The following is an 11,465-nucleotide window of genomic DNA, read 5'->3' as shown; positions in this document are numbered from 1 at the left end:
GAAACGGTGAACGTTTATTGACGTCGTGAAGCGATGATGCGTGACGTTTCGTATTGTAATGCGGATAGGCCAGGTGGAAATCGATTTATTAAACGACCTCTTTACATTTCAATAATTGCTCGGTCTTTATTCACGAGACAAGACACCGTCAGTTACTATAGGCACGTACATGTGCGATTCCCAACTGTTGGAATTTTGCGCGTGAATTTCTCAAGATGTCAGCGCTGTCAAAACGAGGAATAAAGGGGTTTTATTTCTTTTAAATGAATAAGGTATTAAGAACCTTAAATGGGTTATTATTAAGATAATAAATAGGCGGAATGATTAAAGATACAGGGGTAAAACTAACAGTTGTTGAACGGCAAAATGAAACACAAGCATTGTCTTAAGAAAATAGTCCTGCCTTTCTTGTAATTTTTATATTTGCATAACTTTCTTTTATTATTTTCTTCGCTTTCCAAACCTGTCACTTTTTCTTACTAGCCTATGTTTTGTTATTATAGGAACCGTGTTTTACTTCTAAAATGTTCGTGAAATATTAAACACTAACATTGGGTCAATTTAAAGAGTATAATATATTTACTTAACTAGACAGGGAGCGTGGACATTTAAGATGGCAGAATCTTCTAACAGATTTAAGATGGCAGAATCTACTAATACTAATAGATTTAAGAATCTTCTAATAGATTTAAGTGGGCAGAATCTTCTAAAAGATTTAAGATTGCAGAATCTTCTAAAAGATTTATGCCCTTTCAGATTGTCCTACTGTTCTGTACCGACTATGGGGTAATGAAGACGGGCATACGCCATACAGTGTGCTATGAGGGACATTTTGCTCTGATAGCGATACTCTTCGCTAAATTACAACTGTCAGAGGGTCTTTCACGTGCACGCAAAGAAGTACTCGATTTCAGGACAATCTGAACGACTCGCGAAAAGGCAGCCAGTTTGGAAAATCTCTTGAACTTTGTCGGTCAACATCAAGATCCAACACGAGACAACATACTGAGCCACAGTGGTTCCACCTCTCGCGCTACAGTGGTTCCGATTCCCAAACCACAATGGTTCCACCTCCCAAGCTACAGTGGTTCCGATTCCCAAACCACAGTAATCCCATCTCCCAAGCCTCCCAAGTTGGTGATAAGTTTTTAACACTTATTAAAACAGTTTACAATGTCTGATCAAATAGCTGATATTGTAAAAGAATTCTAGCGAGTTCGGATATAGATTTCTGCATTTAAACTGTCAAATATTTGGATGATTTAGCCAGTCATATTTCTTCTAAATGTGGAAGCGTAGGTTCAGAAGTCGGAGATCGATCGTGATTGACCACCATCCCCTCTACCACGAGAAAGAGAGAGCGAGAGAGAGAGAGAGAGAGAGAGGGGTGGAAGCGAGAGAGGGGGTGCAGGTCATTTAGGGAATAACATATGGCATATTTTTATTTCACTAACAGACCTTATGATGTGAAAGGCACGTATTACACCATTGGGGTAGCCAACTCAGCTCTTCACGATAACCAAGAACACACTGGGCCTTATGTTGGGGCCCGTCATCACCCCCTCTCCACAATAACCAAAAACACACTGGACCTTGTGTTTGACTTTGACAAAAAGCAACTTGATGACTCTTGATACAGAACAAATAGCTAGTTGATTAAATGGAAATAATTTTAACTTGTATGTACATGTATTGTTATAATGTCATAAATAGTTATAGGCTATTACTCTTGTGTTTTGTTCTGACATACAATATAAAATTACTGATGACTATTACTCATGCAGGAGTCCATTTATTGATTTAAACAAAAGATGATCATTTATTGAGAATAAAACTCAATTATTTTAGTACAAAACTCTAAAATAAGCGTCCATTTAAGTATGTCATCATTTTCAACAATACGTTTTTTCATTTTGACCGGTCCATTAAACTATAAAGAGAAACTGCAATCAAGATGTAATTAGTGTTTTATTAGAGACCGGTAACAAGGGTCTACGTGTACTCTAATGCTGATTGAATTAATTCGTCCATTATTAAATAAATATGAAATAAAAAAAAAGAAAAACGACATGGAAAATAACAAAACGTATTGAACAGCTGCTCGATAGGTTTAAATAGGCAACTACCCCCTGAAAAACCCGAGACGACATTGTTAACTGTCGTCTGAAGAAATTTGGAAATGAATATAAACTCAGCGAAGCGAATCTTTCCCGCCATCTGCTCTATTGTCGTCTGTTGGAATGGTTCGACAGATGCCTACAGACCGCGGGAAAATTACTGAACATATGCGCGCGCTCAGGTTCCAAGCAGCGTGAAGGGGTCACATGGTGTCCTTTTAGAGGTGAGGTAAAGGGGTCATGTATAGCGGTGAATAATAGAGATGTGATAAGAACGTACAGGTGGAGGAGATGCGAGGAGAAGACGACCTATAATTATTTGTCTGATTATCACGTGACAAGTGATCTATAGGCTTTGCATTAATCATCTTAATAATGTCACCTCAAACACAACTGGACCTACTACCATAGCGCATGCGTCACTTGCCCCTCACCGGAACATCAAAGACTGGGGTAGAAAGAACATATGTTTGATTTGTGATGATTTGTCTTGAGTTGGTTATTGATGAGTAGCAAGATGGTCAGACATCTGCTGTAGACCACAACAATCGTTCAACCTTCACACTCTTGAAAAGTAATATATGTACTGTTATAGTTATAGGCAGAACAGTAGGACGTTAAACCCCATTTCATTTATAGTTTAAGACCACAACCCTTCCAAAACCCTACATATATACTGTTATAAACCACACACAACTTTTCCACCCCCTACCCCGCCCCCATCCAACATCTATACTGTTATAGACCACTACCCCTTCCACCCCACCTCTCCCACATCCAACATATATACTGTTATAGACCACAGTCCCTTCCACCCAACCCCTCCTCCATCCAACATCTGTACAGTTATAGACCACAACCCTTCCACCCCACCCCTCCTCCAGCGCAACATCTGTACTGTTATAACTTATAGACCACAAGCCTTCCACCCCACCAACCCCACATCCAGCATATGTACTGTTAGAGGCTGCCACCCCTTCCACCCCACCCCGCCTCCATCCAACATATGTACTGTTATAGGTGAAATATACCTTCAAATTTATACTGTTGGTTGGACGTGACAAGGAGTAGGGTCGCCTATCCAACCTCGTAGGTTTTCTCCGGGTCCTCCGGTTTCGTCCCACTACTACAAACCCCTACGCAAAAGCGGATTGTTGAAATGAAATTTAACCATATGTAAGTCCCGAAATGACCTAGTTTGTGTCGATATGACGTTAAACCCATTTCTTTATCTCTATTATTTATTTCTCTCTCACTCTTTATCCTGTTGGTAACAGACAGAAAGATGGGGACGTTAATAGCCATTTCATTTCCCAATATTCATCAAAATCCTAAAACAAAAATCAACCCGAATATAAAATGAAGAATGTAAAATTTTCCAGTCGGAGTTTTAATCCATTTCGGCTCCGAGCTTTCTACAAAATGTATAAAAACATTGTCGACATGGTCGGATATTTTCACCGATGGAGGAATTTATCCGTTAATCGTTGTTTAAACATTGGGGTCATTCACTCCTAGCGTGTTTGATGTAGGCTAAGGTTATTTAATTATTCCGTCATATCGAGCTACCAAATATAAGACTGACAACTTCGATAGGGCGAGCGAGAGCGAGAGAGAGAGAAATGGGTTTTAACATCCCCTCGACGCAAATTAGGTTATTTCGGGACTAACATATGGTTTAATTTTATATTAAATAATCCGCTAACGCGTAGCGGTCTTTAGTAGTGGGAGGAAACCGTAGCACCCGGAGAAAAGTCATGAGGTTGAACAAGCGACCTAACTTTGGTAGGAGAGAAATGGGGTTTAACGTCCATATAACTGAAACTACGTCATTTCGTGACTGACATATGATCTAAATTTACTTCGTTTATTGGCTTGCGTTTGGGCGTCTTTAGCAGGGGGAGGAACCCGACGGAAACCAACGAAGTCATGCGACCCTACTCATTGCCACGCACAAGACCGAGATCGACACCCCGACATTTGACTCTATGACAGATAGACCGGGTGATCTAATCCACACGCATAAGACTGTTGCACCAACGAAGAATCGTCTCGGTTATATCATTCGAATGTTATAATAAAATGAAATGTGGTTAAACGTCCTACTTTTCTGCACCTACTTGGCTACTCCCGATGATGATGACGACGATGATGAGTGTGACGATGATGACTGTTGTGATGACCTTGATAACGACGATAGATAATGAAATGAAATGGGGTTTAACGTCTTACTTTTCTGCACCTACTTGGCTCCTCCCGATGATGATGACGACGATGATGACTGTGACGATGATGACTGTTGTGATGACCTTGATAAAGACCACCTGTTATAATAAGGTATCTGTCGAGCAGATAAGGGGTCGACCCTATAAAATACCTTATAATACTATCAACGATTATTTAAAGTCATTCTGGTGTTTCACCCTCTTTTATAAATCACTAAAGTGTCCCTAATTGTCGTCAAATTGTGTTGGTGATAATGTGTCTCTGTGGGTGTTATATATACTTGTATACCTATATGTCTTTTGTTGGTATAGACTTTTACTTATATATACATACATACCCGCAACTTGTAGTGAATAAAACTTTTATGTAGACACTATTTTCTTTTTTTTTACTTTGTCGGTGACCTCAATTTTTTTTTTAAAGAAACAATTTGTTAATTATTTTTTTTATACCGAGATACACTAACGTCGAACAATGTTACTCTGTTATCGATTCAATGTTCACTTGGTAAGGTATGCTGACTGTTTCTAGAACACCTGATACCACTTAGTATAAATATATAGTATTGATAGATGTTGTACATGAGATCGGGTATGCTTATTGTTTCTGGGGGGTTGGATGGCCTAATGGTTAGCACGCGTGCGCTGTATCATACGGTCTGTCATTGAGTCAACTGGCAGGGTTTCGAGTCCCCGGTTGTACGTGAGAAGGAGTAGGGTCGCCTGTCCAACCTCGTGGGTTTTCTCCGGGTTCTCCGGTTTCCTCCCACAGCTAAAGACCCCTACGCGCAAGCGAATTATTGAAATAAAATTGAACCATGTGTTAGTCCCGAAATGACCTAGTTTGTGTCGAGTGGACCTTAAACCCCATTTCTCTCTCTCTCTCTCTCTTATTGTTTCTAGAACATCTGATACCCCTTAGTGTCGATGTATTGATAGATGTTGTACCTAAGACAGGGTATGCTTATTGTTTCTAGAACATCTGATACCCCTTAGTGTCGATGTATTGATGGATCTTGTACATGAGACAGGGTATGCTTATTGTTTCTAGAACATCGGATACTCCTTAGTGTCTATGTATTGATAGATGTTGTACATGAGGCGGGGTGTGCTTACTCTTTCTGGAAAACCTGATACCACCAGTCCCATCTACAGAATACTTTGGTTAGTTTGTTTTGAGACTAGCATCCCACGTGTGCAATGCTAGGGATGAGAACATTTCCCAGACATCGACGTTTGCGCATGCCCATTGTGTACACTGGTGTACCGAGCTTAAACAATTCGGTTATCATTTTCGTGCTATGATATATGGATGTTTGATTCACTCAGGGTTCCTCGGAGTATCCATGACCGCAAGCTACCATAGCTGAGACTAGAGCTGTGGACACTTTGGGTTGGGGCAGTTCTAGGAGTCATGTTTCAGCTGACATGGATATCAAATATTGAGAAAATAAAGAATAACGTCAGGCTGATGTTTCATATCCAATAGTTAATATTCCATTTATATGTCGAAACAATGAAATGACGTTTTGTCTATAACGCTGAAATGGCGTTTTGTCTATAACTCCATAACACCGAAATGACATTTTGTCTATAACATTGTAATGCCGTATTGTCTATAACATTGAAATGACGTATTGTCTATAACATTAAAATGACGTTTTGTCTATAATATTACCTATAACATTAAAATGACGTTTTGTCTATAACATTGAATTGACGTTTTGTCCTATAACACCGAAATGATGTTTTGTCTATAACATTGAAATTACGTTTTGTCTATAACATTGCAATGACGTTTTGTCTATAACATTGAAATGACGTTTTGTCTATAACATGGTAATGCCGTATTGTCTATAACATTGTAATGCCGTATTGTCTATAACATTGAAATGACGTTTTGTCTTTAACATTGAAATGACGTTTTGTCTATAACATAGTAATGCCGTATTGTCTATAACATTGAAATGACGTATTGTCTATAACATTGAAATGCAATGACGTTTTTTCTATAACATTGCAATATCAATACACACCGGTTACCCAGTGCTTCTGAATATAAACATGTAGATCAAATTCCTATCTACATGCCCCTTGTCTCTTTTTTCGCTACTCAAATTATTATTTTTTTCACCCCTTTGAATTCAAAATAAATAGTAACTTTGTTTTTCGTGTATTTTTTCAAGTGTATTCACACCTGATATTCCGTGGAATTAATACCCCGTGAAAAACCTGATTATAACCGAGATTAAACCGATGAAAGAAATGTGAGTGGTGTTGGGAAGTATGCTGGTTCATTTAAGTTGAATATATGATGAACTTAGTCGTACCGAGAGCGTAATATATACACTGATATATTTAAATATAGGCTTCTGCCTTTTTATTATCTGTAACCCAACCAGAAATCAGATAGAGAAAGGCCGTCGGGTTCACAGCTTACAATAAACACTGGAAATGCATTTAAAGAAAATTGTTATTAGTCCTTCGGATCATCGGATGAGACGAAGAGATGTGTTTAAAATCGCGGATCGTCATTTTCACATTTCTGACAATATCTGATACACACTTAAAGTTCTCGCTATAATTGTTAAAAAATAGATAATGAAAACAGAATATACTGAAAATATCAGTCAAATTGCTTCATTCTGAACCGAGATAGTAACGATTCAGTTTTTAAATAGCCTCGGTCGTCATTACTAACGTTGATACGATAATAAACAAAGTCTCGATTATCCATTTTTACTTTAAATCATCCATCACAAAATGTATTCAAGTCCATTAAATATCGCAGGATAACAATTGCATCGAGAGTTTATTATGGTCTGGATAAGTAATGAGTAATGTCTTATTAATAATTTAGATAACATTTAAGTCCTAAAGAAAGACCTGCAATGGACAGATTTAGCTCTTGCATAATGTCTGTTTAATCTACGTGAAAATGTTATCAAATTATTCAATCTGAATAAAACACAGAGAGATCCACTCGGCACAAACTAGGTCATTTCAAGACTAACATAATGTTCAATTTTATTCCAATAATTCTCTTGTGCATAGGGGTCTTTAGCAGCGGGGGGAAACCGGGGGACCCGCAGGTGAAAATCCACGTAGTTGGACAAGCCACCCGACTCTTTATCACGTACAAGCGGGGAGTGGAATCTACGCTTGACACAATGAGCCCCACCCCACCCCCTGCCTCCGTGTTGATGGAGAGGGAGATCAAGATGTTAGCCCACTCCCTTTAAAGCCTATTATGTGTGGTATTTTTTGTCTGTAAGGTATATAATGGTTATAGTCTTTCTTCAGGTATATATTGTTATTGTAATTGTTCAGGTATATAGGTGGGCGGTATATATAATTATATATAGAGTACGCAATGACCATCTACTGATAACTTAATTCATCACAACTAGCGCCATTTTAACATCTGTCAATATTATAAGAGAGAGAGAGAGAGGGGGGGGGGCACTCCACTCGACACAAACTAGGTCATTTCAATTTTATTTCAATAATTCGCTTGCGCGTAGGGGACCCGGAGAAAACACACGAGCTTGGACAGGCGACCCTGCTCCTTGTCACGTACGCCCCGGGAATCGAAACCACTCCAGTTGACTCAATGACAGACCTTATGATACAACGTACGTCCTAACCATTCGGCCTTCCAACCCTCCTATATCATAAAAGAGGTGAGAGAGAGAGAGAGAGAGAGAGAGAGAGAGAGATGGTTTAACGTCCACTCGACATAAACTACTATTTCAATTTTGTGTCAGTCTTGCGCGTAAGGGTCTTTAACAGTGGGAGAGACCTATTATAGCATATACCTAGACATTCATCACAACTAGAAATTCCATCATCTGTCTATACATGTATTACTGAAATAAACCGAGTCACATAAGCATTTGTTTCATTATCCACATGTAAAATGGGGGTGGGAGAGGGATACTAAAACTGGATATGTGATCAACACGAAAAAGTATTTCGGAAAATTTGACGAATTTTAGATATCACATTCTTTCGTGTTCATAGAATATTGACGTACAAAGGGGATAGATATATAAAAACCTAAGCACTTGTTTTCATTATTCACATGTAGCGTGGGGAAGGGGGATACTAAAAATGGATTGTGGATTAATACGAAGACGTATTCCGGAAAATTCGACGAACATTAGACGTCACATTCTTTTGTGTTCATAGAATATTAAGGGGATGGATAATAAAAACCTCATTGTAATTGTAAAAGCTTCCAAAAGATTTTCATCAACCTCCAAGAACAGTAATAATATCATGCCCAGCCTTTCATGGACGGTTGTAATTAAGTTCCGGTCGATGTTCTAACCTTTGAACTCTGCACATAACCTCACGATGGTCAGCAAAGAGGAACCACGTTTTGACATTCCTTTCAAAGACGTAAAACGTCACCGCAATCTGGGGTTATTGTCTATGACGTAATGAGTTTGTGTGCAAAGATGTTTCTGTCGTGTCTTACAGCATGAAGAATGTCGGAAATCTGAGTCTGTCAATTCGGTCTTTTGTTTAGAACATCTTGGAGACATCTTTGCTGGAAATCGGAAATCAACGGGTTCTTTGTAAGAAATCTACAAATAGTTTAATGTGCTGATGAGAGGCAATATGGAGTCGGTCACAAGATGGGGTCGTTATTTAGGATAAAGAATGCTTGCCTTATACTTTGATCATGGTATTGAGTCGTTATTCGGGATGACCCCATTCCTTGCGCACTGAAAAGTTATCTTTTAAACAATAAGTCCAGAAACAATTTAACAAGTTTCAGTTGCGTTGCGTTTCCGTCGTCCCAATGAAAGCCGTTTGTTGAGCGAAATTTAATGTAATGAAATGAAATGACATGAAATGGGGTTTAACATCCTACTGTTCTGCACCGAAATGGTCTAATGAAGACAGGACTACGTCATACCATATGCTATGAGGGAAAATTTGGCTTGACAACGGATCAATCGCCTACTCTTTCTTTCGATTTCCAACTGTCAAGAGCTCTTTTACGTGCACGCCAATGTGTACACGGAATCTCGGTTTCTCGTCCCACCACGCCGGGAAATCCCGATGAACTCCTGGATCGAACAGCAAGCCAGGGCCTTAATAAGGAAGTGAGAAGAGAGAGAGAGAGAGAGAGAGAGAGAGAGAGAGAGAGAGAGAGAGATGAGGTTTAACATCCACTCGACACAAACTAGGTCATTTCGGGATTAACATATGGTTTAATTTTATTTCAATAATTCGCTTGCACGTAGGGGTCTTTAGCAGCGGGAGGAAACCGGAGGACCCGGAGAAAACCCACGACCTTGGACAGGCGCCCCTACTCCTTGTCATGTAATAAGGAAGTGAACACAGTAAATGGTCAGTATAGGCTTTTTGTACTGATATATATCCGTTTATTTAAAACTGAAATAATGTTTAAAACCGCTGCCATGACAACGTTTTTGATAACATTCCACCATACTTTTGTGAAGTGTCGCCTGCTTTCGCGTCCATACTTCTCTTTCTTTATTCAAAAAGAATCCTCATATCCGCCCGACTCTAAACATGAGTTATTGGTATTTTATGCTAATTTATATAATTTTAAGAAAACTAAAGAAAAGGGTGAAAAAGTCATCAGATTTTGTCGGATACGTGTGGACCTTCATTCATCGAAGCATAATACGGGGAGATTTTTTTATGGGCTAACAGAATACGTTAAGACCGTTCGACGAAACTTCTAAAAGAATTAGCGGAGCACGAAATCCGCCATCTTCATAGAAACTTCCATTTTCACCTGCTCTCATAATCTACATCAAAAAGACAGTCGTATAATACAGCTATTGTTGAGGCACGCTACCAGCGCGTGCTGTCCTCATTCCAAACATGCACGCACGACTAAATACCGACACAGGCCTTATAATCATGGACGCGCGTTGTATGATGAAATACCGATGTGTATAATTATGTGGTCAGGTAATATTTGACTGGATTATATCAGAAATAATCGGGCGGAAAGGATTAACAGATTCTGTTAAAACAACGAAGGTACGGGACCAAAACAATGAACTTATTGTAGAAGGCCATTGTTTTCTTCCAACTTTAAAACCCCAAGCAAACAATTCCATGGTCTTATAAAGATGACCAATAAATGGTTCTAGAACATGGCTGAATTTCGCTAGATGACGCAAGTATTTAAATTTCAGGCAAACCACATCCGTTTTCCTGAATTTTATGAATGTTTTGATCAGAACTAAATAGTTGGCATGGTGATTGACCAATTTCTATGAAAACGAACGTTAGTTTTCTAATCATGTATAGAGCAGTTTTGTATGGAGCGGTTTCGTACAACCTGTATCGCTGTATTGGGAAGTTTCGCAGAATCAGTAGTACACTGCCTCGTACAATATACTCTCTGATATCGACTGTCATCCATTCACGGTTTTTTTACACCCCCACCCCATACCAACCCCTAGGAAGCCTGCCACCGCTTTTCAAAATTATGGACAATCTTAATAGCCTTTCTGATCACAAACGTGAAACATCAACCCATTGTAAGCGGATCGCCATTTCTATTGCTGTGAAACCAACATCGAGTGATGAAATTCATTGTCCACATGCCATAAAGCTGACTTCCCAAAAGTTGTTCACTCAGTCCGAGGTCGAGCCTACTCCTCCCAGTGTTTCGTTTGATTTCTATTCCAAAATCAATAGTCCGATTAACAACCAATACCTAACTGCGTAACAATATCACTCGGGTTTAAACAGGGGCTCCAAATTTGTTTACATAACGTTACGTCTTGACTCATAAAATTTATTACGCCCAATTAACTAGTGCATAACAGAATATTGCAGAAAAACTAATTGCGTGACAAACGGGGCTATCAAAAACGGCTACCATGTAAACAACACTGTTTGGAGACGAACAATACTTTCACCGTTTTTAATACCTTAAATAAGTCCAAAGTTTTAGGGAAAACCCCAGCTTAAATTAAGGGCTGTCACGTTACTGTACTTCGAGAGAACTTTTTTTCCATTTCCTTGTATCGTTCTTTTTACAGAACGTAATTGATCCAGTCTCCGTTTGTGGGTATTTTAATCTAACCCTGTTAAAAAACACATCTCTTCCAACATGGTAGTA

Source organism: Patella vulgata, chromosome 2, assembly GCF_932274485.2.
Source record: "Patella vulgata chromosome 2, xgPatVulg1.2, whole genome shotgun sequence".
Lineage (NCBI taxonomy): Eukaryota > Metazoa > Mollusca > Gastropoda > Patellidae > Patella > Patella vulgata.
Note: the sequence above shows the minus strand (reverse complement) of the source record.